The sequence below is a fragment of the Oncorhynchus clarkii genome, chromosome 15 (assembly GCF_045791955.1).
Source record: "Oncorhynchus clarkii lewisi isolate Uvic-CL-2024 chromosome 15, UVic_Ocla_1.0, whole genome shotgun sequence".
NCBI lineage: Eukaryota > Metazoa > Chordata > Actinopteri > Salmoniformes > Salmonidae > Oncorhynchus > Oncorhynchus clarkii.
Window position 1 is genome coordinate 18,549,116 of NC_092161.1, and position 22,899 is coordinate 18,572,014.

The window sequence follows — 22,899 nt, forward strand, 5'->3', positions numbered from 1 at the left end:
TTTTTTCGTGGCTATTTATTTACCACCACAGATGGACGCTGGCACTAAGACCGCACTGAGTCAGCTGTATAAGGAAATAAGCAAACAGGAAACCGCTCACCCAAAGGCGAAGCTCTTAGTGGCCAGGGACTTTAATACAGGGAAACTTAAATCAGTTTTACCTAATTTCTATCAGCATGTTAAATGCACAACCAGAGGGAAAAAAATGCTAGATCACCAGTACTCCACACACAGAGAAGCGTACAAAGTTCTCCCTCAACCTGCATTTTGGCAAATGTGTCCATAATTCTATCCTCATGATTCCTGCTTACAAGCAAAAACTAAAGAAGGAAGCACCAGTGACTTGGTCTTTAAAAAAATGGTCAGATGAAGCAGATGCAAAACTACAGGACTGTTTTGCTAGCACAGACTGGAATATGTTCCGGGATTCTTCCGATGGCATTGAGGAGTAAACCACATCAGTCATTGGCTTTATCAATAAGTGCATCGAGGACATCATCCCCAAAGTGACTGTACGTACATACCCCAACCAGAAGCCATGGATTATAGGCAACATTCGCACTGAGCTAAAGGTTAGAGCTGCCGCTTTCAAGTTGCAGGACTCTAACCAGGAAGCTTATAAGAAATCCTGTTATGCCCTGCGACGAACCATCAAACAGGCCAAGCGTCAATTCAGGACTAAGATTGAATAGTACTACACCGGCTCCGACGCTCGTCTTATGTGGCAGGGCCTGCAAACTATTACAGACTACGAAGGGAAGCACAACTGCGAGCTGTCCAGTGACAAGAGCCTAACAGAAGAGCTAAATCACTTCTATGCTTGCTTTGAAACAAGCAACACTGAATCATGCATAAGAGCATCAGCTGTTCCGGACGACTGTGTGATCATGCTCTCCGTAGCCTTTAAACAGGTCAACATACACAAGGCTGCGGTGCCTGACGGATTACCAGGACGTGGAATGACCAACTAGCAGGTGTCAGGTGTCTTCACTGACATTTTCAACATGTCCCTGATTAAGTATGTAATACCAACATGGTTCAAGCAGATCACCATAGTCCCTATGCCCAAGAACACTAGGTAACCTGCCTAAATGACTACAGACCCGTAGCACTCACGTCCGTATCCATGAAGTGCTTTGAAAGGCTGATAATGGCTCACATTAACACCATTATCCCAGAAACCCTAGACCCACTTGCAAACCGCTCAAACAGATCCACAGATCAAATGTATTTATATAGCCCTTCTTACATCAGCTGATATCTCAAAGTGCTGTACAGAAACCCAGCCTAAAACCCTAAACAGCAAGCAATGCAGGTATAGAAGCATGAGGCAATCTCTATTGCACTCCACACTGCCCTTTCCCACCTGGACAAACGGAACACCTATGTGAGAATGCTATTCACTGACTACAGCTCAGCGTTCAACACCATAGTGTCCTCAAAGCTCATCACTAAGCTAAGGATCCTGGGACGAAACACCTCCCTCTGCAACTGGATCCTGGACTTCCTGACGGGCCACCCCCAGATGGTGAGGGTAGGTAGCAACACATCTGCCATGCTGATCCTCAACATTGGAGCCCCTCAGGGGTGCATGCTCAGTCCCCTCCTGTACTCCCTGTTCACCCACGACTGCATGGCCAGGCACGGCTCCAAAACCATCATTAAGTTTGCAGACGACACAACAGTGGTAGGCCTGATCACCGACAACAACGAGACAGCCTATAGGGAGGAGGTCAGAGACCTGGCTGGGTGGTGCCAGAATAACAATCTATCCCTCAACGCAATCAAGACAAAGGAGATGATTGTGGACTACAGGAAAAGGAGGACTGAGCATGTCCCCATTCTCATCGACGGGGCTGTAGTGGAGCAGATTGAGAGCTTCAAGTTCCTTGGTGTCCACATCACCAACAAACTAGAATGGTCCAAACACCAAGACAGTCGTGAAGAGGGCATGACAAAACCTATTCCCCCTCAGGAGACTGAAAAGATTTGGCATGGGTCCTCAGATCCTCAAAAGGTTCTACAGCTGCAACATCGAGAGGATCCTGGTTGCATCACTGCCTGGTACTGCTCGGCCTCTGACCGCAAGGCACTACAGAGGGTAGTGCGTTACGGCCCAGTACATCACTGGGACTAAGCTGCCTGCCATCCAGGACCTCTACACCAGACAGTATCAGAGGAAGGCCCTAAAAATTGTCAAAGACCCCAGCCACCCAAGTCATGGACTGTTCTCTCTGCTACCACATGGCAAGCGGTACCAGAGCTCTTGCCATGCAGTAGCAGAGAGAGTCTAGGACCAAAAGGCTTCTCAACAGCTTTTACCCCTAAGCAATAAGACTCTTGAACAGGTAATCAGATGGCTACCCGGACTATTTGCATTGTATCCCGCCAGGATTGACAGCGATTCAGTGGAAGCTCATCTTCAGCTGACGATGCTCATCATGGTCTTGCTATGCTTTTACGCTGCTGCTACTCTCTGTTTATCATCTATGCATAGTCACTGTAACTATACCTTCATGTACATATTGCCTCAATTAGCCCAACTAACCGGTGCTCCTGCACATTGACTCTGACCGGTATCACCTGTATATAGCCTCGCTACTGTTATTTTCACTGTCCTTTTACTGTTTTCTTTTAATTTTGTATTTCTTTACTTTTTGTTTTTTTTCTTAAAAATTGCACTGTTGGTTAGGGCTTGTAAGTAAGCATTTCACTGTAAGGTCTACACCTCTTGTTTTCGGCACACGTGACAAATAAACTTTGATTTGATTTGAGCAAGTTTAGGATGCTCTGGATTGACATATACGACAGCATGGTCCAGTTCCCGCCAATATCCAGCAACTTCGCACAGCCATTTTAAAGGAGTGGGACAACATTCCACAGGCAGCAATCAACAGCCTGATCAACTCTATGCGAAGGAGATGTGTCATGCTGCATGAGGCACATGGTGGTCACACCAGATACTGACTGGTTTTCTGGTTCACGCCTATACCTTTTTTTTAAGGTATCTGTGACCAACGGATGCATATCTGTATTCTCAGTCATGTGAAATCCATAGAGTAGGGCCTAATTAATTAATTATAAATTGACTGATTTCCATATTTGAACTGTGCAACTCAGTAAAATCTTTGAAATTGTTGCATGTTGCGTTTCTATTTTTGTTTAGTATATAATGAAACAGAGGCAGCATACAGGACCTCTAAAAGAAGTAACCTGACAGGCAACTCCCTCACTGCTAGCTGTAAGGCAGGTGAACAGTGAGTACTGGACTGTCCACTTGTCTAAAAAAGCATTGAGAATTAATATTTTTTCATCCAGACTTTACACAACTTGGACATTTACTTTTGCTTTGTGGACAAAGGGAATGGGGCTTCTCCAACCACTCAATGCGGGCCCGAGCCTTGGCTTCTACAAGATGGATACGACTAACCAGTGGTGTAAAGTACTATTTTAAAGTATTACTTACTAAGTTGTTTTTTGGAGTATCTGTACTTTACTTTACTATTTATATTTTTTTACAACTTTTACTTTTACTCCACTACATTCCTAAAGAATATAATATACTTTTTACACCATACATTTTCCCTGACATCTTTACATTTTGAATGCTTAGCAGGACAGAAAATGGTCCAATTCACACACTTATCAACAGAACATCCCCGGTCATCCCTACTGCCTCTGATCTGGCGGATTCACTAAACAAAAATGCTTTATTTGTAAATTATGTCTGAGTGTTAGAGTGTGCTCCTGACCATCCGTAAATTTAAAAAACAAGAAAATCTAGTAACACTTTACTTGACACCCAGTGTCATAACACAGTCATAGCCATGTCATAACAGGTGATAACAGCTGATAAAGTGTGTCATAGCCTGTTATAATATGGTCATAACAGTGGCATGACACATACATTTAGACCTGTTGTGACGTATATTACGTTATGTTATGGTTGGTTATAACAACTACATAAGTGTCAAAACCCACAAAATCTACCACATTAGTTTATGGCTGTTTATGACACCTACATAAGAGTGTCAAAATGTACAAAACCTACGACACAAGGCAAAATATTATATTACACCACAGCCTACATGTCAATGGTATGTATATATATATATATATTATTTTATATTGACCATATTAAATGATCATTGTAATTGCACACACATTGATCAGACATGCACCTACCCCAATGCTCTGTTGCTGATGACTGGGATGAATGCAGGAGTAGATTTCAGGAGCAGGACATCCTTTTATTTATTGATGATTTATATAACGGCATGTACGTGATTGGCCTATCAGGCTTATATGATTATGATGGTCATAATGCTTCTTGACAGTGTCATAAAGTGTATTTTCTTAGTCCACGTAAAGTGACAGAGGATGGTCATAATGCTTCATGACAGTGTCCTAAAGTGAATTATCTACAAGTTATTTAAAATATGATGAAAAAAACATGATTGTAAATAATTAATTACAGCAACAACAAAGAATTTAAGAAACACATTTTCGATTGAAAGGAAACTTCTTGGCTGTGAAAAAACTCATTTGAATAAATGTGGGTTTTGATACTCATATGTAGGTGCCAAAAAAGTATGCAATATATGTGTTATGACAGTGTTGTGACAATATTATGACAGGTTTTGACCGTTAACAGGTTATGACTTTTAATTTTACTTTTGATACTTAAATATATTTTTGCGGCCTCCCGGGTGGCGCAGTGGTTAAGGGCGCTGTACTGCAGCGCCAGCTGTGCCATCAGAGTCCCTGGGTTCGCGCCCAGGCTCTGTCGTAACCGGCCGCGACCGGGAGGTCCGTGAGGCAACGCACAATTGGCCTAGAGTCGTCCGGGTTAGGGAGGGATTGGTCGGTAGGGATCTCATTGTCTCATCGCGCACCAGCGACTCCTGTGGCGGGCCGGGCGCAGTGCGCGCTAGCCAAGGTTGCCAGGTGCACGGTGTAGCCTCCGACACATTGGTGGCTTCCGGGTTGGATGCGCGCTGTGTTAAGAAGCAGTACGGCTGGTTGGGTTGTGTATCGGAGGACGCATGACATTCAGCCTTCGTCTCTCCCGAGCCCGTACGGGAGTTGTAGCAATGAGACAAGATAGTAGCTACTACAACAATTGGATACCACGAAATTGGGGAGAAAAAAAAAAAATATATATATATATATACAGTGCCTTGCGAAAGTATTCGACCCCCTTGAACTTTGCGACCTTTTGCCACATTTCAGGCTTCAAACATAAAGATATAAAACTGTATTTTTTTGTGAAGAATCAACAACAAGTGGGACACAATCATGAAGTGGAACGACATTTATTGGATATTTCAAACTTTTTTAACAAATCAAAAACTGAAAAATTGGGCGTGCAAAATTATTCAGCCCCCTTAAGTTAATACTTTGTAGCGCCACCTTTTGCTGCGATTACAGCTGTAAGTCGCTTGGGGTATGTCTCTATCAGTTTTGCACATCGAGAGACTGAAATTTTTTCCCATTCCTCCTTGCAAAACAGCTCGAGCTCAGTGAGGTTGGATGGAGAGCATTTGTGAACAGCAGTTTTCAGTTCTTTCCACAGATTCTCGATTGGATTCAGGTCTGGACTTTGACTTGGCCATTCTAACACCTGGATATGTTTATTTTTGAACCATTCCATTGTAGATTTTGATTTATGTTTTGGATCATTGTCTTGTTGGAAGACAAATCTCCGTCCCAGTCTCAGGTCTTTTGCAGACTCCATCAGGTTTTCTTCCAGAATGGTCCTGTATTTGGCTCCATCCATCTTCCCATCAATTTTAACCATCTTCCCTGTCCCTGCTGAAGAAAAGCAGGCCCAAACCATGATGCTGCCAACACCATGTTTGACAGTGTTGCTTTTACGCCAAACATAACGTTTTACATTGTTACCAAAAAGTTCAATTTTGGTTTCATCTGACCAGAGCACCTTCTTCCACATGTTTGGTGTGTCTCCCAGGTGGCTTGTGGCAAACTTTAAACGACACTTTTTATGGATATCTTTAAGAAATGGCTTTCTTCTTGCCACTCTTCCATAAAGGCCAGATTTGTGCAATATACGACTGATCGTTGTCCTATGGACAGAGTCTCCCACCTCAGCTGTAGATCTCTGCAGTTCATCCAGAGTGATCATGGGCCTCTTGGCTGCATCTCTGATCAGTCTTCTCCTTGTATGAGCTGAAAGTTTAGAGGGACGGCCAGGTCTTGGTAGATTTGCAGTGGTCTGATACTCCTTCCATTTCAATATTATCGCTTGCACAGTGCTCCTTGGGATGTTTAAAGCTTGGGAAATCTTTTTGTATCCAAATCCGGCTTTAAACTTCTTCACAACAGTATCTCGGACCTGCCTGGTGTGTTCCTTGTTCTTCATGATGCTCTCTGCGCTTTTAACGGACCTCTGAGACTATCACAGTGCAGGTGCATTTATACGGAGACTTGATTACACACAGGTGGATTGTATTTATCATCATTAGTCATTTAGGTCAACATTGGATCATTCAGAGATCCTCACTGAACTTCTGGAGAGAGTTTGCTGCACTGAAAGTAAAGGGGCTGAATAATTTTGCACGCCCAATTTTTCAGTTTTTGATTTGTTAAAAAAGTTTGAAATATCCAATAAATGTCGTTCCACTTCATGATTGTGTTGTTGATGTTGTTGTTGTTGATTCTTCACAAAAAATACAGTTTTATATCTTTATGTTTGAAGCCTGAAATGTGGCAAAAGGTCGCAAAGTTCAAGGGGGCCGAATACTTTCGCAAGGCACTGTATACATATTTTTGCAATTACATTTATATTTGATACTTAAGTATATTTAAAGCCAAATACTTGTAGACTGTTACTCAAGTAGTATTTTACAGGGTGACTTTCACATTTACTTGAGTCATTTTCTATTAAGAAATCTTTCCTTTTACTCAAGCATGATAATTTGATATTTTTTCCACCACTGTAACTAACTACAGCGACTATAACATTACCTGCGTGGCTGTATTGGGGCGCACTTGCGCAGGAGGATTCTGCTCTCTGACCGACTGCATGCCCTGTGTGCTGTGTGGGAGAACTGTGCTACCAGTTACTGCTTGTGTGCTTGACTTTTTGTGTCGGTGTAAAAATGGAACCGAAGGAGGCTTTGGGGATGCGTCTCCCACACGGCCATGGGCCTGCTGTGTGCATGTAGAATAAAATAATGGATACCTTGAAAGACAGACGAATGGACTTAATTTACAAAGATCGGTCTATGGCTGTGCATTTAGGCCTATGTAGCATCCACAATTACAACTGATATGTGGCATTAAACGACCAATCTATGGACACAGTTCATCCGATAATTTGCAATGCAAACTCCATAGTCGTTCACAATGGATTTACAATTCTTCCAATGTGCGGTGCTCAAACACAGACACACATATTAATATTATTATGTGAAATATTATTACACACACATATATAATAAATACGATTCTAACTAAATTCCCATATCAACAATCAAAATGCCTGAAAATTTCAGTTCAAAACATTAAAAAAGTGTCTAATCAAAACAAAATTTTAGCTTGATAAATCAAATGCATTCAATTCGATGTTGTCTATTCTCATGATTCAACAATAGCCTAACCCGAAGAATTGCGAAGTAAAATGCATTTAGGCTTCATTCGTCTTTGATTCAGGGAGAATGTCTCGGTGACAGTGTTGTAGAAGTCACAGCAGAACCCCATGTCCATTATTTTATTCTGCATGCACAGAGCAGGCCCATTGTCGTGTGGGTGACACATCCCCAAGGCCTCCTTCGCTTCCATTTTCACACTGACACAAAAAGTAATTCCCATTCCCATTACATCCACAAAGAAAAAGTAAATGTCCAAGATGTGTAAAAACTCTGGCAATGATGTTTTAGACATGTGGATAGCTAGCAGTGAGAGAGATGGTGGTTGCCTGTCATGAATAAAGTATTGTCTTTTAGAACTCCTGTATGCTGCGTTCCATTATTTGAACCCTCCAAACAACCCGTTACATTATTCCAACTTGGAAAATTGTTTGTCCATTTGTCAGGTTGGGCAGCACACAATTGGCCCAGTCTCGTCCGGGTTAAGCAAGGCTTTATTTGGCTCATTGTGCTCTAGCGACTGCTTGTGGCTGCTTTTGGTTGTCAGTTGAACAGTGTTTCCTCCAACACATTGGTGCGGCAAAAGCGAGAGGGTGTTAAGAAGCAGCGTGGCTTTGCGGATCATGTTTTGGAGGACTAATGACTCAACCTTCGTCTCTCCCTAGCCTGTTGGGGAGTTGCAGCGACTAGACAATATCTTAATTGGATATAACGAAAGGAGGTCAAATTACTAAAATAAAGAGAAAGGGAGAATGTCCACTCACAGATGTACTGCTCCCAAATAGGCCTACATGTATGTTTCATGAACATATTCAGACCCATTTTACAGATCAGATCGAGTTCACACATCTCCAGAAGTTTCATTGCAAACGCGCCATGGACGTTGTCACCATAATACCAGGAAGGTGAATCATTCTAATAAGTTTGGTTGTAATAAAATTAAATGAAAAACAAGCAGTTTTCATAAAAACAACAACATCAATAAATAAATACATGTAAAATGTACTGATATCATAAAATCATCAGGATAAAAATGACAGGCTATCAGAACTCAGGATAAGACCCAGATGCAGACAATTACAGTCACCCAAACAGAGGGGCAGGCAAAATACATGTCAAAGGCAGGCAGAGGTCCGTAATCCAGGGTAGAGTCAATAAGGTACACAACAGCAGGCAGGCTCGAGGTCAGGACAGGCAGAGGTTCGTAAATGGCTCAGTCAGGCAGGTACAGAACGGCAGGCTGGCTTGAGGTCAGGGCAGGCAGGCAGGTCCGAACCGGGGACACTAGAAAACAGAACTTGATAAGGCAGGAAGACGGGAAAACACGCTGGTAAGACCTGACAAGACAAAACGAATTGGCAACAGACAAACAGAGAACACAGGTATTAATACATTGGGGATAATGAGGAAGATGGGCGACACTTGGAGGGGGGTGGAGACAAGCATTAAGACAGGTGAAACAGATCAGGGTGTGACACAGGAATTGCTGTTGAACCAGCCTTCGTTATAGTAGGCCTAAGGGAGGGCTTGGGTTTGGAACATATGAAATGGAAAACAAACCATTTTTACAGGTTACAGATCTCTCGTTTCATGATGGGCATGGGCAAATTGGCTACATAATGGAGGGTATTTCACACACTTCCAAAACGAGACCTGCGGGCTATCTAGATTGTGTCCCACCACCCACCACCCGCGAACCTCTCTTTACGCTACTGCTACTCTCTGTTCATCATATATGCATAGTCACCTTAACCATATCTATATGTACATACTACCTCAATCAGACTGACTAACCGGTGTCTGTATGTAGCCTCGCTACTTTTATAGCCTCGCTACTGTATATAGCCTCGCTACTGTTTTTCACTGTCTTTCTACTGTTGTTTTTATTTCTTTGCCTACCTATTGTTCACCTAATAATTTTTTTGCACTATTGGTTAGAGCCTGTAAGCAAGCATTTCACTGTAAGGTCTACTACACCTGTTGTATTCGGTGCACGTGACAAATAAACTTTGATTTGATTTGAATAATGTGGGCCTGCCTACAATGCATAGATAAAAAGGGAATGTCAGCTCTCTGTTTTACTCTTCTCAAGCGTGATCTTTTAATAAAGCTTTGGGGATTCATTTCCAAGCGGTCTCAGGATCCAAACCCTTTATCGACAGTCTTTACTACTTCACGATTACATTGGGCAGACAAATAAAAAGCCTTAATTGAGAGGAGTGGAGGCTATGCTTGGTTTTTAATATATATTTTTTTAACGATTATGTTTCTAAATATGAATTATACAGGCACCAAAAGCACATTATGCTACTCGTGTTCCATGCACACATGGGCAGTGTGCTTCATGACTGGATAGGCTGTGTTTCCGCTGTGTCACGCAATGGTCTTAGTATTCTGTGTTTTCTTTATTATTTTGGTCAGGCCAGGGTGTGACATGGGTTTATTATGTGGTGTATTTTGTCTTGTTTTTTTTTGTAGGTATTGGGATTGTGGCTTAGTGGGGTTTTCTAGTATAGTCTATGGCTGTCTGGAGTGGTTCTCAATCAGAGGCAGGTGTTTATCGTTGTCTCTGATTGGAAACCATATTTAGGCAGCCATATTCTTTGAGTGTTTCGTGGGTGATTGTTCCTGTCTCTGTGTTTGTTGTCACAAGATAGGCTCAGTCACTTTGGTTTTTCTTTTGTCCTTGTTTTGGAAGAGAAGAGAACGTGAGCCGGGTGAGCCATTCTCCTTGCGGAGATGGTGCTAAATCCATCAACACGGTCGGTCCCTGGGATTGGGCTGGCCAACACGATTCGGTTTGCTTGGAAGGAAAAGGAGTCGGAGCCTTTAGGACGGGAAACTTTTGGAAGGACTATATTGATGGGGATTCTAAAGCTGACGGTGAAGGACGTGTTTTGTTTCCAAGGCAACTCGTTGGAGGGAGCATACGACGTGGCACTACATACAGAGGAGAAACACGATGATATCCTGAGAAGGGCAAGAGCATTGGGAGGTGAGAGGCCGATGAGCCACTATGAAATAACAAGCCTGGCGAGGAACAACTTTAGGGTTGTAACTGTCAACATTTACAACCCATACGTTAAGGACGAAGAGGTGAGGGCCTTTCTGGGGAGATACATGGATAACGTCTCCTCAGCAAGGCACCTCAAAGACTCCCTTGGGTTTTGGAATGGGAGGAGAGGCTTCCAGGCCCCCCTCAGGGAGGACCCAAAGGGACATGGTGGCTACCTCCATCCTCCTGCTATGTTCTCCCTGGGGGCTGACAGGGGGACGTTGTTTTATGCACGTCAGCCTCCATTTTGCAGGTGCTGTATGGCCTATGGCCACATCTTCGCCTCGTGCAGCGCAAGAAAATGCAGATTTTGTGGATCTGGGGAGCACGAGGCGAAGGATTGTGACGAGCCTAAGGTGTGCCACGGGTGTGGCTCGTTAGCACACCTGTGGCGGGGGTGCCCGGCTCGTCAGAGGTCATACGCGTCTGTGGCTGGGGGGGGAGCAGGAGCGGGGGATGGGGGAAGAAGAGGAGGGGAAGGAAGAATGCCTCATGACCAGAGTACAGGTCCAGAGGGGAGGGTCGCAAGGAAGGAGGAGGAGCAAGAAGCGGCGGATGGAAGAGAGAAGGAAACGGAAGGCACGGGAGTAGGAGAACCAGGAAAAGCGGCGGAGGAAGGCAAGCGAGTGGAGGAGCATGAGAGAGAAGAAAGCGAGGGAGGGGTGGTGGAGAAGGAGACGGTGGAAGAGCAAGTGGAGTGGGGGGAAAGTGCCCTGGTGGAAGAGATGAGGGGTATGGTGGAGGAGCTGGCGGGGGGGTGGTATCTCTCCACTGCCGCCATCACCAAAGAAGAGAATGAAGAGGAGGGTGTGATTGGCCGACAGTGAGAGGGAGGGGATGGTCAAGAGAGTGATGGGGGTGGGAGAAACCTCTGGGTTGCTGCTGGTTTCCCCAGGCCCTCAACTTCTGTTGGGTGGGGTCACACCTAACAAGACTCAGGACTGGGTACAGGAGGAGGTGGGGAGTTTTTTGTTTGGGGACTTTGGGGACTTTGGAGATAGAGGAAGAGGGGGGGATGTCGGGAGTACGGATGGTGTTTTCACAGGTAGATATGGAGCAGGGGAGCATCGGGTGAGTCTCCTGTTTTTGTTTTTTTCTGTCTGGGTTTAGTATTTGAGTGTATTACATGTTTTTATTTTATTCTTTCATGGGGTCTACTTTTAATTTTGTTAGTTTAAATGTAAGGGGTTTAAGGGATTTTGTTAAGAGGAGGGCGGTTTTTAGTTATTTGGAGGGTGTGGGGTTTGATTTTTGTTTTTTACAGGAGGTTCACCTGAGGGATGGAGGGGATGTTAGTAGGTTTAAGAGGGAGTGGGACAAGGGGGAGTCGGTTTGGGGTATTGGGGGGGTGCACTCATCGGGGGTAGGGATTTTGTGTGGGCACAGGGAGGTAAAAGTGGAGGGTTCTTTTGTGGTGATGCAGGGGAGGGTTATGGGGGTGGATGTCACGATAAGGGATTGTAAATTTAGATTAGTGGTGGTGTATGGGCCACAGGTGGTGGCAGACAGGAGGGAGATGGTGGACTGTCTGGCGCCCCTGTGTGTCACAAATAGGAAATTAGTGATAGGGGGGGATTTTAATACAGATTTAGGAATAGGGGGGATAGCAGTGCAGGCGCCATCACCGGGCTAATGGCTTGCCATGGTCTGGTTGATGGTGGCCTGCACACTACTCCGAAAATGGCCGGTCCTACATGGCGCAACTCCAGGGGGGTTGCGCGGAGGCTCGACTATATTTTTGTACCCAGGTCATTGGGTAACTTGTCTGGGCGGCTGTTGCCTGTTTTCTTTTCGGATCACGACGGGGTGCTCCTGCAGGTGGGGTTGCCAGTCTGCCTCTTTGGTAGGGGGTACTGGAAGTTAGATTGGGATGTGCTGGAGGAGCAGGCTTTTGTTGACGTGTTTTTTGTTTTCTTTTGGAGGCTTGAAGGCCTCCGGTCCATGTACGAGGGGGTGTTAGAGTGGTGGGAATTAGTTAAGGTGAGTATTAGGGCTTTTATAATAGGGTATTGCAAGAGGAAAAAAAGGGAGGAGAGGAGGGAGGTGGATCGTATCCAAAGGTTAATTGAACTCGAGTACGAGGCAGGCAACCTCGGCGGGTCGTTTGACTGGGAGAGATCCGCAACCCTAAAGGCGCAGCTCAGGGAGTTGCAGGAGCGGAAGGCTCGAGCTTTCCTGGAGCGTGCGCATAGTGGCTTTATAGAACACAATGAGACTTGTTCTGCTATTTTCTTTAAGTCGGTAAGGGCCAGACAGAGTAGGAAGGTAATGCATGGTGTTAGGGAAGAAAATGGTAGTATAGTTAGAGAACCAGAGGATATGGTCAGGGTGACAACTGATCATTTCCAAGGTTTATTAAAGGAAAGGGAAATAGATGTAGAGCAGGGAAATGTGTTTTTAGAACACTTGTCCAGGCGGTTGCCGGAGGACATTAGAGAAGTGATGGAGGCCCAGATCTCACTAGAAGAGGTTGAGGGCGCTCTTAGGAGGATGGGAAAAGGGAAGGTGCCTGGGATGGATGGGCTGCCGGCTGAGTTTTATCTCAAGTTTTGGGGTATACTTGGACCAGTGGTCCTCGAAGTCTTGAAGGCCATCCTTGAGACGGGGGTCCCGGGGGGATCAATGGCTGTTGGTGTGCTGTCACTTTTATATAAGAAGGGGGAAGTAACAGACCTTGGCAACTGGCGGCCGTTGACCATGCTGTGTGTAGATTACAAGCTACTTGCAAAGGTTTTAGCAGACCGGTTGCGCACAGCCCTTCCCTACGTTGTCCATGAGGATCAGACGTGCGGGGTAGAGGGCCACTCTATTAGATGGAACCTACAGTTAATCAGGGACTCCATCGCTTGGGTTGAAGATAGAGGACTGCCTTTAATGGTAGCAGCGCTAGATCAGGCGAAAGCCTTTGATCGCGTGAATAGATCCTTTTTATTCAGAGTGTTAGGTCGATTAGGATTTGGGGAGAAGTTCATAGGATGGATTCGTACATTATATGTCGGAGCGGGGTGCCGAGTTAGTGTAAATAGTCACTTGGGTGACGTTTTTGACCTCTCGTCTGGGGTCAGGCAGGGGTGCCCACTCTCGGCTCTCCTCTTCGTTCTGTACATGGAGCCTCTGGAGGCTGCCATTAGCGCAGACACAGGAGTGGAAGGCTTGTTGATCCCTGGAAGTGGTGGGCTGCGTGTTAAGATGACGCAGTACGCCGACGACACTTCCTTGCTGCTGTGCAAGGACTCGTGCCTGACAAGGTCCCTTGCCATCTTTGGGGATTTCACCCGAGCGTCGGGAGCGGTTCTGAACCATGCAAAGTCTTCCGTCAAGTTTTTCGGAAGATGGCGCGGTAGAACGGATGTGCCCGGGGAGGTATCTCTCTGTGAGGGGGCCCTGAGGATTCTCGGGGTCCATTTTGAGACCTCCGGCTCAGCGACGCTAAACTGGAACATGCGTATCGCAGTGGTACAGAGGAAGCTAGCAATGTGGAAGGCTAGGTATTTGTCTTTTATGGGCAAAGTCCTGGTCCTAAAGGTGGATGTATTGCTGTCTCTTTTGTATTTGGCGTACATCTACCCATTGCCGGCTTGTCTGAGGAGGCCTTTAGTGAGGCTTGTGTTTCAGTTCATGTGGAGTGGCAGGTGTGAGTGGGTCGCCAGGGCACGCATGCTCTGTCCCATCGGGGAGGGAGGTAGGGGTGTACCACATTTCCCCCTCAAGTTGGACACAATTTTTGTTTCTTTCTTGTTAACGGAGCTTGCTCATCCAGTGATACACCCGTCCGGTTACCTCCTGCGGGTGTTCTTCTCGTATCAGGCGAGAAGCGTAATGGTGTGGTCTGACACGTATCAGGCGAGAAGCATAATGGTGTGGTCTAACACGGGTCCTCGGGCAGAACAGCTGCCGTGGCACTTTGGTCATGCGACCCTGAGGTTGAAGTTGCCAGAGTAGGTTTAGATCACAGGCACCTGTACGAGGAGGTCAGAAAGGCAGGGAGTCCGGCGCCTGTAGTGGGCATCTCGGAAGTGGTCTGGGCGGGAGTGCAGGCGCGGGGTCTGGACAACAGGCTCAAGGACCTGAATTGGTTGAGCCTCCATAAGTGCTTGCCGGTACGTTCCATCATGTACCGGTATAGTTTGGTGCAATCCCCTGTGCCTTTGCCGGAGTAGTATGGGCTAGGGCACGGGTGTTGTTAGGTTTTGTAAGGGGGGATTTTGTATTGACGTGGGCCAGGTTAGAGAGAGGTGTAGGGAGAGCGAGAGGGACGGATAGGGACAGGTTTCTGCTCTGGCTTCTCATGAGTCTCTTTAAACGGGGGCTGTGGGAAGCCAGGCAGAACATGGTGAAGACAGGGAGAGATTGGGGGGTGGAAGGGATAGTGAGGAGGGTGGAAGGAGATTTGAGGGGGAGGATGAAGAGGGAGGTGAGGAAGTGGGGGCAGCATGCTGCTCGGGAGAGGTGGAAGGGGGGTTTAGGGCTGGGTGTCATTTAGATTTGTAAGGGGATAGATTAGGGACGGAGAGATAGGGAAAGGTAGTTTGTATGGTGACGGGGAGGGAAGATGCTCCCCTGAGGTTTTGTTTGGGGTTTTTGTTTAGTTAAATTAAAATACCATTGTTGGAGTATGTATGAAAATTATGAGTTGTAAAGAATGAATGGTATTGAATTATTTTTTATTAAAAGAAGATAGGCTGTTTAGGTTTTCGTGTTACGTTTCTTGTTTTTGTATTGTTTGTTTTCATCTTTATTAAAGATGTATAAAAATTACCACGCTGCATTTTGGTCCGACTCTCTTTCGACGCAAGAAAACCGTAACACGCTGTCAAAATTAATTCCATAACCAACTGCGTTATTACTAAAACCAGCTTACTGTTGGTCTTAAATATCCCTATCAGCCCTGCCTGAAATTAGCACTTTGGATCATGTTTTTAAGGATACTCCTAAAATATTCACCCCGCCCATCTGAGTGCAAGCAATCCATATGAGACAATCTTACAAGAAATTGATAACAACATGTATTTTGTTTTGCCCATATTAAATATGAGTTTTAAATCAGTACTGGCTTCCTGCACAACTGCAAAATGGGACTGTAGCCTTGTCACAGCCAGGTCAGCAGTCGGGAAAATTGCATACATAATAGTATAATCCGCAAATGCAGTACCAGTCAAAAGTTTGGACACACCTACTCATTCAAGGGTTTTTCATTATTAATACTATTTTCTACACTGTAGAATAATAGTGAAGACATCAAAACTATGATATAACACACATGGAATCATGTAGTAACCAAAAAAGTGTTAAACAAAATATATTTTATATTTGAGATTCTTCAAAGTAGCCACCCTTTGCCTTGATGACAGCTTTGCACACTCGTTGCATTCTCTCAACCAGCTTCATGTGGTAGTCACCTGGAATGCATTTCAATTAACATGTGTGCCTTGTTATAAGTTCATTTGTGGAATTTCTTTCCTTCTTAATGCGTTTGAGCCAATCAGTTGAGTTGTGACATGGTAGGGTTGGTATACAAAAGGTAGTCCTATTTGGTAAAAGACCAAGTCCATATTATGGCAAGAACAGCTCAAATAAGCAACGAATAAGAAACAACAGTCCATCATTATTTCAAGAAGTGCAGTTGCAAAACCCATCAAGGGCTATGATGAAACTGGCTCTCATGAGGACTGCCACAGGAAAGGAAGACCCAGTTACCTCTGCTGCAGAGGATAAGTTCATTAGAGTTACCAGCCTCAGAAATCGGCAATTAACTGCACCTCAGATTGCAGCCCAAATAAAGGCTTCACAGAGTTCAACATCAACTGTTCAGAGAAGACTGCATAAAGCAGGCCTTCATGGTCAAATTGCTGTAAAGAAACCACTACTAAAGAACACCAATAAGAAGAAGAGACTTGGTTGGGCGAAGAAACACAAGCAATGGACAGTAGATCGGGGGAAATCTGTCCTTTGGTCTGATGAGCCCAAATTTGAGATTGTTGGTTTCAACCGCTATGTCTTTGTGAGACTCAGAGTAGGTGAACGGATGATCTCTGCATGTGTGGTTCCCACCGTGAATCATGGAGGAGGAGGTGTGATGATGTGGGGGTGCTTTGTGACACTGTCAGTGGTTTAATTAGAATTCAAGGCACACTTAACCAGCATGGCTACCACTGCATTATGCAGTGACACGCCATCCCATCTGGTTTGCACTTAGCGGGACTATCAATTGTTTTTCAACAGGACAATGACCCAAAACACACCTCCAGGCTGTGTAATGGCTATTTGACAGAGAAGGAGAGTGATGGAGTGCTGCATCAGATGACCTGGCCTCCACAATCACCCGACCTCAACCCAATTGAGATGGTTTGGGATGAGTTGGACTTTAGAGTGAAGGAAAAGTAGGCAACAAGTGCTCAGCATATGCGTGAACTCCTTCAAGAATGGTGGAAAAGCATTCCAGGTGACTACATCATTAAGCTGGTTGAAAGAATGCAAAGCTGTCATCAATATATTTTGATTTGTTTAACACATTTTTGGTTACTACATGATTCCATGTGTTATTTCATTGTTGTGATGTCTTCACTATTATTCTACAATTTAAAAATAGTCCAAATAAAGCAAAACTCTAAACTCTTGAATGAGTAGGTGTGTCCAAACCTTTGACTGGTACTGTAGATGAAATGTTAAAAAAAACTTTTAAAAATGATTGACCAATAGCATTTACATAAATAATTAAAAGAACAGGTCCTAGTATCGACCCCTGCGGAACACCTTTACATACTTCAAGAAAATCAGACTTAACCCCATCAATCACAATCTGTTACTAAGATAATCATGAAACCATGAACAGGTGTTCAGCTCAGGCCTATCGAGGACAACTTATACAATAAAATAGCATGCTCAAAAGTATCAAAAGCTTTTGACAGGTCCACAAACAAAGCAGCACATTCACATTTTATTTTAACAACTAAAGTGATTGCTGTAATAGTGCTATCTCCTTTGTCTTGATCACATTGAGGGAGAGGTTGTTGTCCTGGCACCACACGGCCAGGTCTCTGACCTCCTCCCTATAAGCTGTCTCGTTGTTGTCGGTGATCAGGACTATGAGTTGTGCCTGGCCGTGCAGTCATGAGTGAACAGGGAGTACAGGAGCGGGCTGAGCTCGCACCCCTGAGGGGCCCCTGTGTTGAGGATCAGCGTCGCAGATCTGTTGTTGCCTACCCTTACCACCTGGGGGCTGACCGTGAATTTTGTGATCACTATGGTGTTGAACGCTGAGCTGTAGTCAATGAACAGTATTTTCACATAGGTCTTCCATTTGTCCAGGTGGGAAAGGGCAGTGTGGAGTGCGATTGAGATTGCGTCATCTGTGGATCTGTTGGGGCGGTATGCGAATTGGAGTGGGTGTAGGTTTTCCGTGATGATGGTGTTGATGTGAGTCATGGCCTGCCTTTCAAAGCACTTCATGGCTACCGACGTGTGCTACAGGGCAGTAGTCATTTCGCTTTCTTGGGCACAAGGACTATGGTGGTCTGCTTGAATCATGTAGGTTTTACAGACTCGGTCAGGGAGAGGTTGAAAATGTCAGTGAAGACACTTGCCAGCTGGTCCGTGCATGCTCTGAGTATACATCCTGGTAGTCCGTCTGGCCCCGTGGCTTTGTGAATGTAGACCTGTTTAAAGGTCTTGCTCACATTGGCTACGGAGAGCTTTGTCACACAGTCATCTAGAACAGCTGGTGCTCTCATGCATGCTTAAGTGTTGCTTGCCTCAAAGCGAGCATAAAAGGCATTTAGCTCATCTGGTAGGCTTGCGTCACTGGGCAGCTCGCGGCTGGGTTTCCCTTTGTAGTCCAAAACAGTTTGTAAGCCCTGCCACATCTGACGAGCATCAGAGCCGGTGTAGTAAGACTCAATCTTAGTCTTGTATTGACTATTTGCTTGTTTGATGGTTTGTCTGAAGGCATAGCGGGATTAGTGTTCCAGCTCTAGCCTTTAGCTTGGTGTGGTTGTTGCCTGTAATCCATTGCTTCTGGTTGGGATATGTACGCACGCTCACTGTGGGGATGACGTTGTTGATGCACTTATTGATGAAGCCGGTGACTGAGTTGGCATACTCCTCAATGCCATTGGATAAATCCCAGAACATATTCCTGTCTGTTTTAGCAAAACAGTCCTATTGCATTGCATCCGTATTGAGCAAATCACAGGTACTTCCTGCTTTAGTTTCTGCTTGTAAGCAGGAATCAGGAGGAGCATTAACCATTATGCTAGAGAAGTTGACTCAAGAGGAGCTGAATGGCAGTTTGGTCATGACAACACTCCTCCCACAGGTGTACAAGTGTTCCCTGAACTGACTGTATGTTTCTTTGGAATGACGATTGACTACCTCTCCCATCATCTGATGATCACCAGTTCTCTTCGCTACAGATTGTTATACCAGCTAATGTAAATTAACCAAAGATTTTTGGTATGCATTACTGGGAGTTACAGGATAGGTACTTATTGGTGTAGCACAGAATTTTCGACCAACCTTAGCTTGGCGACGCTGTCTTCGTCCTCGATTTGTGGAAATAGGAGTCTCATAAAATCTCTGTATCCAGTTGCAGGGGGTCAGTTTGAATTTTGAACATTTAGAGTTATTCAAATAAATAAATGTTTTGTTCAATGAAGTAATCCAATGTGTACGCCACCATGTTGTATATTTCAAATTTTCTCTCATTAATCGAGTCAGGTGAGTGTCCACACTAAAGTGCCGCATGTCATGATGACAGTGCTTGCGGCGAGTGGTCTTTTTTTTGGGGGGGGGGACTTTTTACCTCTTTTTCTCCTCAATTTAGTGATATCCAATTGGTAGTTAGTCTTGTCCTATCGCTGCAACTACCATACGGACTCGGTAGAGGCGAACGTCGAGAGCCATGCCTCCTCCGAAACATGACCCCGCCAAGCCACAGTGCTTCTTGACACACTGCTAGCTTAACCCGGAAGCCAGCCGCACAAATTTGTCAGAGAAAACCTGGATCTGTAGTGACTTCTCTAGCACTGCGATGTAGTGACTTCTCTAGCACTGCGATGAAGTGCCTTAGACCGCTGTGCCATGGTCTTGTCACGTCTGCAGTGTACAACCAGCTGGATAAGACTGCCGGATATGTTGTAGACCTTAACCACCAACTGTTTGAACCTCTTGCAGAAGATTTGCTGGTACTGCACATCTCCTAGAAATACATGATTGTGGTATTACCATTTAAAATTGTGCTTAGGGTAACACACCTGTGTAGGGTAACACACCTTTGTTGGTAAAGGTGTCAACCGACAGAGACCTAAGTGTTTAGAGACAGATTAGTGTATTGTTTAGGGATAATGAGGGACATTTGGAGCTGCTTTTGAGAGGAAAGATCAGTCAATAAAGTTAATGTCTTTGTTTTGTGTTTTGAGAATCTGCAGAGAGAAGAATGAGGTGGTTGTGTCATTAATGTTTTACTCTTGATTTAATACCTTTATGTCCCTTGCTCGTTTCTGTCCCACCATCTTGTTGTGCTCCATAACTGCAAGATGTGTCCCCTCCCTCATGCTCGTGTACTCAAAATGCCGCCGCTGTGGCTTTTTTTTTCAGCAGGGCCTGTGGAAGGACTCCAGATAATCTGAGTTTTACAAAGAGAAAAGGTACACAGGTAAAAGGGGTAGACTAAATTGATTACATCGTCTGTAAGGTACTCTGTGATCCTCAGGATACATCTGACCACCTGTAACCCCATAACACAAACACAAACCCATACAAACGGTCACGTCCTGACCTTAGTTCCTTTTTTATGTCTCTATTTTAGTTTGGTCAGGGCGTGAGTTGGGGTGGGCATTCTATGTTTGTTCTGTTTGTTACAGTTCTATGTGTTTGGCCTGGTATGGTTCCCAATCAGAGGCAGCTGTCAATCGTTGTCTCTGATTGAGAACCATACTTAGGTAGCCTGTTCCCACCTGGTGTTTGTTGTGGGTTGTTGTTTTCTGTGTCTGTGTTTTCACAATACAGAACTGTTTCGATTTTCATTTCTTTCCTTCACTTTGTGATTTTGTATTTTCTCGTGTTCTGATATAATAAAGTTAACATGGACACGTACCACGCTGCATTTTGGTCCGATCCTTCGTATTCCTCATCAGACGAAGAAGAAGTTTGTTACACAAACACAACTTAACTACTATGCTTGTGCAGAGCTTGGGGTTGGAAACACATGCTGGTGGAATCAGATTATGTACCTGATAAGAGAATTATGTTCTCCAGGTTCATAACCCATTTAGATTGTGATTACTCAGTCTGCTATATCAGGAATTGTAAGATACTGATAGAAATGAAATCGGACAAAGGCCCAGTCTACCACAGTTAAATGTTTAGTCACGGGAACATTCTGAAGTCAAGAGTACAAATCAATTCATTTTATACTGACTACTCACGCCCACACATACACACAGCCATACGCATACACACACAAACAGACGCATATACACACATACCCACACACACATGCACACAAACAGACGCACACACATGTCCTGCTACGCACACACTGTCTGTCTCACTACCCAGCCGGCAGAGATAGTGACCTTGTCCTGCTACACACACTGTCTGTCTCACTACCCAGCCGACAGAGATAGTGACCTTGTCCTGCTACACACACTGTCTGTCTCACTACCCAGCCGACAGAGATAGTGACCTTGTCCTTGAGACGTACTCCCCGTTCTCTCCCAAATCTCTAGTCAGGTCGGCACCAAGCTCAGGCAGTCTGTGTTTAAAATACCATAAAGACTTATTGTTTTACCCTAATTCTGACTAGGACTACACATTTATTGATTATGATTTATACATTCTAATCAATTTCATACAATTATATGTTTCAGGGCGGAATATTCTAATCATTCAATTAACAGACAGTTCTCACCTATCAGTGCCACCTACAACAAAACACACAACAATACACAATTGAACCACCCCAATAATTATATCGATCTCGATTAGACTGGCTAGTTTAGAAAACCTAACATGGACATCCCAATATTGTCAGCTTGCTGTTCGCTAGTTAGCATCACTTAATTGGTAGCAAGATTGCTAGCCATCTAAGAACCAACTAACCAACCATAGGCAATTTATACACATTCATCATTACTACCAACCCCCCGACAGTGAGTTAGTTCGACAATTCTATTTTTAGTAACGGAGTGTTTTCCAGACAAGGGTGGAATAGATGGTTACCAGATTGAATTACTCTTATGTGCTAACGTTAGCTAGCTTATGTTAGCTAGCAGTTGTCAAATATAGAACGAACAGACAAACATGTTTACCAGTCGAGCAGTGATTACCATGACATAGACAACATTGATTGACTGTGTGCAGTCAAAAGATAGCTACACTATATATACAAAAGTATGTGGACACCCCTTCAAATTAGTGGTTTCAACCACACCTGTTGACAGGTGTATAAACTCGAGCACACAGCCATGCAATCTTCAAACATTGGATGTAGAATGGCCTTAGTGAAGATCTCAGTGAATTTCAACGTGGCACCATCATATAATGTCACCTTTCCAACAAGTCAGTTTGAGAAATGACTACCCTGCTAGAGCTTCCTCGGTCAACTGTAAGTGCTATTATTGTGAAGTAGAAACCTCAAGGAGCAACAACACCTCACCCACGAAGTGGTAGGCCACACAAGCACACAGAACAGGACCGCCGAGTGCTGGAGCGTGTAGCGCATCTGTCCTCAGTTGCATCACTCACTACTGTGTTCCAAACTGCTTCTGGAAGCAATGTCAGCACATGAACTGTTCATCTGGAGCTTCATGAAATGGGTTTCCATGGCCGAGCAGCCGCACACAAGCCTAAGATCACCATGCGCAATGCCAAGCATCAGCTGGAGTGGTGTAAAGCTCACCGACATTGCACTCTGGAGCAGTTGAAACGCGTTCTCGAGTGATGAATCACGCTTCACCATCTGGCAGTCCAACGGACTAATCTGGGTTTGGCCGATGCCAGGAGAACGCTACCTGCCTGAAAGCATAGTGCCAACTGTAAAATTTGGTGGAAGTGTAAAGTTTGTCGTTGGGAGAAAGAGAGGAGGACCAAGGTGCAGCATGGTAAGTGTTCATCTTGTTTTAATAAGAAATACTGAACACTGAACAAAACAATAAAATGACAAAACGAACAGTCCTGAATGGTGAAACAAAACACAGAACAGAAAATAAGCACCCACCAGGCTACCTAAGTATG